The sequence below is a fragment of the Salvelinus sp. IW2-2015 genome, unplaced genomic scaffold (assembly GCF_002910315.2).
Source record: "Salvelinus sp. IW2-2015 unplaced genomic scaffold, ASM291031v2 Un_scaffold1421, whole genome shotgun sequence".
NCBI classification, from domain to species: Eukaryota; Metazoa; Chordata; class Actinopteri; order Salmoniformes; family Salmonidae; genus Salvelinus; species Salvelinus sp. IW2-2015.
Window position 1 is genome coordinate 200,258 of NW_019942897.1, and position 7,171 is coordinate 207,428.

General features: G+C 42.7%; 1 pseudogene; it reads right to left on the minus strand.

The window, feature by feature from the left end:
• The window catches only part of LOC112070771 (caytaxin-like), a 37,613-nt pseudogene extending 33,357 nt beyond the window's left edge, over window positions 1-4,256 (minus strand).
• Between the last annotated feature and the right edge of the window lie 2,915 nt (window positions 4,257-7,171).

The following is a 7,171-nucleotide window of genomic DNA, read 5'->3' on the forward strand; positions in this document are numbered from 1 at the left end:
TGATATAGACTAGAGACAAGGCTCTGATATGTTGTAGCCCTGATATAGAGTAGAGACAAGGCTCTGATATGTTGTAGCCCTGATATAGAGTAGAGCAAACCCATGTGTGAAATCAGCTAATGGGGACTAAAATGACCAGTCTGCCTCCGGGCCACAAGGCCAGCACTGGACTGGAACTATGATGTCATCACAATCAATCAACGGATTAAATGTTTACACTTTGCAAGTAGTAGCCATCGTTGTATAACTGTAATTTTATGCACAATAATAAAATCTATGTGTTGTGTGAAGCTAAATGTTGTGTCGTATGTCTGTCTGCATTCAACATAATGCTGGTACGGTCTTTATTTTTTGTGTCGTATGTCTGTCTGCATTCAACATACTGCTGGTAGTCCTTATTGTTGTGTCGTATGTCTGTCTGAATTCAACATACTGCTGGATGTCCTTATTGTTGTGTCGTATGTCTGTCTGCATTCAACACACATGCTGGTAGTCCTTATTGTTGTGCGTGCGTATGTCTGTCTGCATTCAACATACTGCTGGGAGTCCTTATTTGTTGTGTATGTCTGTCTGCATTCAACACAATGCTGGTAGTCCTTATTGTTGTGTCGTATGTCTGTCTGCATTCAACATAACTGCTGGTAGTCCTTATTGTTGTGTCGTATGTCTGTCTGCATTCAACATACTGCTGGTAGTCCTTATTGTTTGTTCGTATGTCTGTCTGCATTCAACATACTGCGCGGTAGTCCTTATTGTTGTTGTGTCGTATGTCTGTCTGCATTCAAACACTAATGCTGGAGTCCTTATTGTTTGTGTCGTATGGTCTGTCTGTTATTCAACACAATGCTGGTAGTCCTTATTGTTGTGTCGTATGTCTGTCTGCATTCAACACAATGCTGGGGTCCTTATTGTTGTGTCGTATGTCTGTCTGCATTCAACATACTGCTGGTAGTCTTATTGTTGTTGTCGTATGTCTGTCTGCATTCAACCATTACTGCTGGTAGTCCTTATTGTTGTGTCGTATGTCTGTCTGCATTCAACATAATGCTGGGGAGGTCGCTCTATTGTTGTGTCGTATGTCTGTCTGCATTTCAACATACTGCCGGTAGTCCTTATTGTTGTGTCGTATGTCTGTCTGCATGTCAACATAATGCTGGTAGTCCTTATTGGTTGTGTCGTATGGTCTGTCTGCATTCAACATACGTGCTGGTGAGTCCTTATTGTTGTTTCGTATGTCTGTTTGCATTCAACTACAATGTGGTAGTCTTATTGTTGTGTCGTATGTCTGTCTGCATTCAACATAATGGCTCGGGAGTCCTTATCGTTCCTCTTGTGTTGATTTTAATGTTACGTTGTTAATGTAGATAGGATGTCACCTCTAATATAGTAGAATAAAAAAGATGAGCTGTCATCACGCCCAGAAAAATGATTTTGTGTGGAGGTGCTGACAAACGGCGAATAAACTATAAAAACAAAGAGAGTCGCACACTCCACCTCCAATATAAACAATTGATTTCCCAATAATCCTGTAGCAGCATAGGGGGGTTGGTGGCAATGCAGTGCACTTCTGAACATATTAGTTTCCCCTCTACAGCAGGAGATTACTGTGTGTGCACTCTGTGCACTCTGTTCTGTCTGTTCTATCGGTTCTGTCTGTCTGTTCTGTTCTGTTCTGTCTGCAGTGATGTCATTGGCTCAGCGGCCCAACAGTAGCTAGCAGTTCATATGGCCTGCAGACATTAACACTACGTAGTCAGAGGTATGACCTGCAGACATTAACACTACATAGTCAGAGGTATGACCCTGCAGACATTAACACTACATAGTCAGAGGTATGACCTGTAGACATTAACACTACATAGTCAGAGGTATGACCTGCAGATATTAACACTACATAGTCAGAGGTACGACCTGTAGACATTAACACTACATAGTCAGAGGTATGACCTGCAGACATTAACACTACATAGTCAGAGGTATGACCTGCAGACCTTAACACACTGCTAGAGGAGTTACATCTAGTCAAAGTCCCAAATGACACCCTATTCCCTATTTAGTGCACTGCTTTTGACCAGGGCCCATTGGAGACGCCACTCTTAGTTCCAGATTGTTCAGAATCATTCTACAGCTCTCTCACACTCCATCTCTCACATGTTACTTATCCTACTGTCTGATTAGATACACTCACACATCACACAGCCTTTTTGTATGGGCATGGGCCCATGTGCCTGCCCCATAGCTAAAGAGGGAAAAAAGTCAGGACATTTAAATGATGCGTTGCAGACACTCTCAATAGAGGCATTGATAATATTATGAGACTGTACTGAACAACCAGACTGTAGGGGTGTATGCTGCTACATCTTCATGCCATTCTGATGACGCAGACTCTCAATAGGTACACTGATGATAATATTAGAATGTGCAACCAATAGGGTATGTAGGGAATAGGGAATAGGAAATAGGGAATAGGGAATAGGGTGCCATTTGAGATGCTGACTCTGCCTCATACTCCATGTCAGCGATCCTAACTCTGGTTGATGAATAGAAAAAGACATTGTCTCTGCAATTTGAACCAGATTAGCTGCATGTAACGATACATGAAAGGTCAGCTGATTGATATAGAATGGGATCAGGACTAGACTCATTGCTCCAGAGTACGTCATCATCATCATTATATCATCGTCGTCATCCTCATCCTCATCAGCCTCATCCTCATCAACCTCATCAGCCTCATCATCCTCATCAGCCTAATCCTCATCATCATCCTCATCAGCCTCATCCTCATCATCATCCTCATCCTCATCGTCATCATCCTCATCCTCATCATCCTCATCAGCCTAATCCTCATCATCATCCTCATCATCCTCATCAGCCTCATCCTCATCGTCATCATCCTCATCCTCATCATCATCCTCATCGTCATCTTCATCCTCATCGTCATCATCCTCATCACACAGAACAGTCCTAGAACTGAACATTCTGAACACTCTAAGGAAGGACATCACTAACTGAGGTAAAAAAGGCAGTAAAGACAGAATTATTGTAATTGGCCTCATATACAGTAGTCGAAACATAGTTGAAACATAGTTTTAAACATAGTTGAAACATAGTCTGTGCTCTTGCCAACTCCATTAATGTCATTGTCAAATCAAACCTTGACATGACAATGAGTGGCAGGGAGTTAACATGATAATACAAACATATTGGCACTCAGGATAGTAGAACACAGTAGAGTATAGAACACTCACATTTAACAGGAAGTTCTCTGTCTCCTGTAGCTGACTCTGAATGTCTCTGTTTTCCTTATTCTGTAAGGCAGTGACTTCCTCTTCCTCCTCCCTGTAGTCAGGGAAGCCCAGGACAATCCACAGGTAATGCTAGGTGATGAGATCAGGTGAGGTCAGGTGAAGCATGCTATGTGTGCCAACCAGGGGCTCTGGTCCAGGCTCCAGCCCTGTTYGTCTCAGCTCCAACCCTGGGAGTTTGGGACCGCTGCAGGCAGAGAATGGCTCCCTGTGGACCAGATGTGGTGCTCCCTGGTGAGAGTGGGTGGGTTGGAACTACAGTCTATGGTAGGAACATACACCTCTGTTCTGTTCTGCAGAGCTCCCTACTCCTAAAATAACAGTTTCTCATCTTGTCCAGTTGTGGTGGGAATAAACATTACTCTCCATGTAACCCAGGTTGTGTTGTGATGATCCATCTGTGGCCCTTCATTCATAGCAGGATCTCCTCCCCATCTTCTTCAGAGTTCACACACGCTAGAACACACACACACACACACACAGACACACACACACACACACACACACACACACACACACCCCGTCCTCAGCTGTAATGCCCAGGCAGGCTCTCTAATCCCGCTGTGATGACATCATGGCTGCGGACGCTGTGTGATGGGGGATTATGTAATCTCACCTGCTTGATTCCCACATATTCTTCCTCTGTCTCTTCTTCGTCTTTTGTCTGTGTGAATCTGATCGACTGGAGTTATAATATACAGCCTGTGGTAGTACGATCTGGTTGGTTTTGTCTTCTATGAGCGTTTATTCCGGCCTACGTCCCTAGTTTTTCATATACGTTTATCCCTCACAAGCTGTTAAAGATGGATGATTCTTCATCCACACTCTTCCGTGGCAACAGCATCTCTCTCTCTCTCTCTCTCTCTCTCTCTGCCCTCCTCTTTCAGCTGCTCTCTCTCACTTTTTAATAAAGTCCTCCTCCACATAATTCCGCTCCCTGCTCTCTCAACATTCTGCCTGTGCCACTGATGCTAGCATTTGTCCTCAACTCTCCCTCCTCCCCTCTACTCTCCCTCCTCCCCCTTTTGTCTCCCTCCTCCCCTCTCTCTAACATAGTTTAACCCAGCCTAATCCTCATTACAAACTGTTACACTATATGTCTTACCATCATAACCTGTTACCTAAGCCAGCATGTTATCCATAGAGCCTAACATGTTAATAACTGTTACCTCCTCATTAAGCTGTTAATTAACGCTCAACCGTCCATGTCTACATCTAACTGTTCACCTCATCCTCAATCATATTAATCCCTGTTACCTACATGCTCCGTCCATTTCATCTCATTAAAGCCTGTTACCCTAACGTCATATGTTACTCATCCGTCATCACTAACCATAGTTTGAACAGTAGATCCTCTGTTTACCAGGAACTTCCGAACCATAACAGTTTACCTACCCTGATAAACACCCTGTTCTAGCCAGGTAACCGATACAGTTACCTACATCCAAATGAGCATGTGTACTTAACCTAAAAACATGGTTCGCAGTAAGAGATATAAACACGATCTATTGTGGTTACATTGGCGGCTCCTATACAACTAGTTAGCCTGTCGTACAACATAATACCAGTATGAACTCACTGTTTACGTATTGCCTAACATAAACACTGTGGTCTGTACCATAACTGAGTAACTCGCTGTGATTACGTTGTCACCCTAAAACCTCAACTCATGTTAATAACCTGTTACCTAACTAACTGTTACCAGTAACTAACTCTAACATGTTATACTCTAACCTGGTTACTACCTAACTCAATTGTTTACGTATAATCTCTGTTTGCCAATAAATCCACTAAAACACTCCGTTACTTGACTGACATAATCAGTTGGACCGGAAGCTCTGGTTATAACTGCCTAATATAAAACATCTATATAGAAGAACTCTGTTCCCAGGTTAAAGTCTAACATCAGATACAGAGTAATTAGGTTAACTACCTCACATTTATAAACAGAAGCTGTTTTCATGCTCCTTAACTAGTACGGCCATGACTTCTAGAATGTCTCTGTTTTCCTTTTCTGTAATGAAGCACGTGTATACTCCCTCTCTCACTCTCGTTACTGTACGTTACATGGGTATAACACGCCCAGGACCAATCACAGGCTAATTGAACCTCCTGATGGTACTCGATGAGGTATACAGCCGCTAGACACGGTGTTACCAGGTGATAAAAGCCCATATAAGCCATCGTATTGTGTGTCACACTCTGTTCACATAAGGCTGACTACATGTCTTGGATCCAGGCTCATAACCCTTAAGCTTTGTTCTGTTAACCCTACCTGTTACCCTCTAACCTAAATGATCTGACCTTACATCGAATCTCACTGGGTTTGTGGGACTAACCTAACATGTTTTACCGCTGCAGGCAAGAGAAATGTCCCCTGTGGACAGATTGTGGTGTCCTGGTGAGAGTGGGTGGGTAAAATGTTTACAGTCTATGGTAGGTACTAACGTATACATTATAACCCTACATACTGTTTCGTGTTATCCTGGCAGCAGTCCTACTACACCCTCCATAAACTTAGTTACAGTTTCTATCATCGCTTGATCAGTTGTTGTTAGGTGGGAATACAACATTTTAACTACCTCATGTCATGTTACAGGTTTTGAACTTGTTGTGATGATACCCAATGTTCATAGTGGACCTTCATTTATAGGCTGGATCTCCTCCCTAATCCCTGTTCCTATCTCTCATGAGTTCTATACACATAACCAGTTACCACTAGAACACACACACATCACACAAATCGATACTCCCTAACCATGTTACTAGATGTTACTACCCTACACACCTGTCCTCGAGTTCATGATAAATGCCTCAGGCAGGTACCTAACATGTTACCCTCTCTAAATCCCGCTGTGATGACATCATGGCTGCGGCGCTGTGTTAGACTGTAGAGGGGTTATTATGTAAATCTAACCTGTTGTAACTCTCTCACATGAGTTCTTATCCTCTGTCTCTTCTTCGTCTTTTGTCTGTGTGTAACTTCGTTGATATCCGACTGGAGTTATATAACCATAATTGTACCGTAACAGCTTAAGTGGTGACGATTTGGTTAACGGATCTGTGTACTCTTATAGAAGCATTGTGATCTTCTATGAGCGTTTAATTTTCGGCCTATCAGATCCCCTCTAACACGTTTTCTTGTTACACTGATACGTTTATTCATCATAAGGCTCTGTTACCAAGTTGAGACATCTGAGCTTCATTCCACATCTTCGATAACGCATAACGTTCTCAACTCTCTCATGCTTACCTAATCTCTACTTCGCTTATCCTCTGACCCTCTTCCGTTACTATCATCTAGCTGTTACTCGTCTCTCATTTTTAATAAAAGTCCTCCTTCACTAATAATTACCGGTAACATTTCTTCACTAACCTAAAAACATGTTACCCTGCTCTCTCAAAACATTCTCCTTGATGACTTCTTACTGCCTGATGGCTCAGATTTAATGTCTCAACATTGTTTCCGCTCTCTCTAGAGCTCTCCCTCCTGCCCCCTTTTGTTCTCCTCCTCCCTCTCTACTCTCCTACTATACCCTCTTTCCCATCATATGATCTTCACCTCTTTAACCTAACCATGTTAATCTTCACCTATATACTAACCTATCCTCGCTCTTACACCCTTTTTGTCTCCTCTCCCCTTATCCCTCCTCTACCATCTACCATTAGTTCTCTCTAACCTGGTTACTAACCTAATTCTCCTGTTTTACCCTCAATCCCTTATACCTTTCATCCTCGTCTATCTCTCCTCACATCTATCGTCTTACTCTCATACTTCACCTCGCCTTTCATCTTCTCTCCCCTCTAAGTTCTCACTCTGTTTTATATTTATACATCAGTAATGTATGACATCAGAGTGGCTTGCA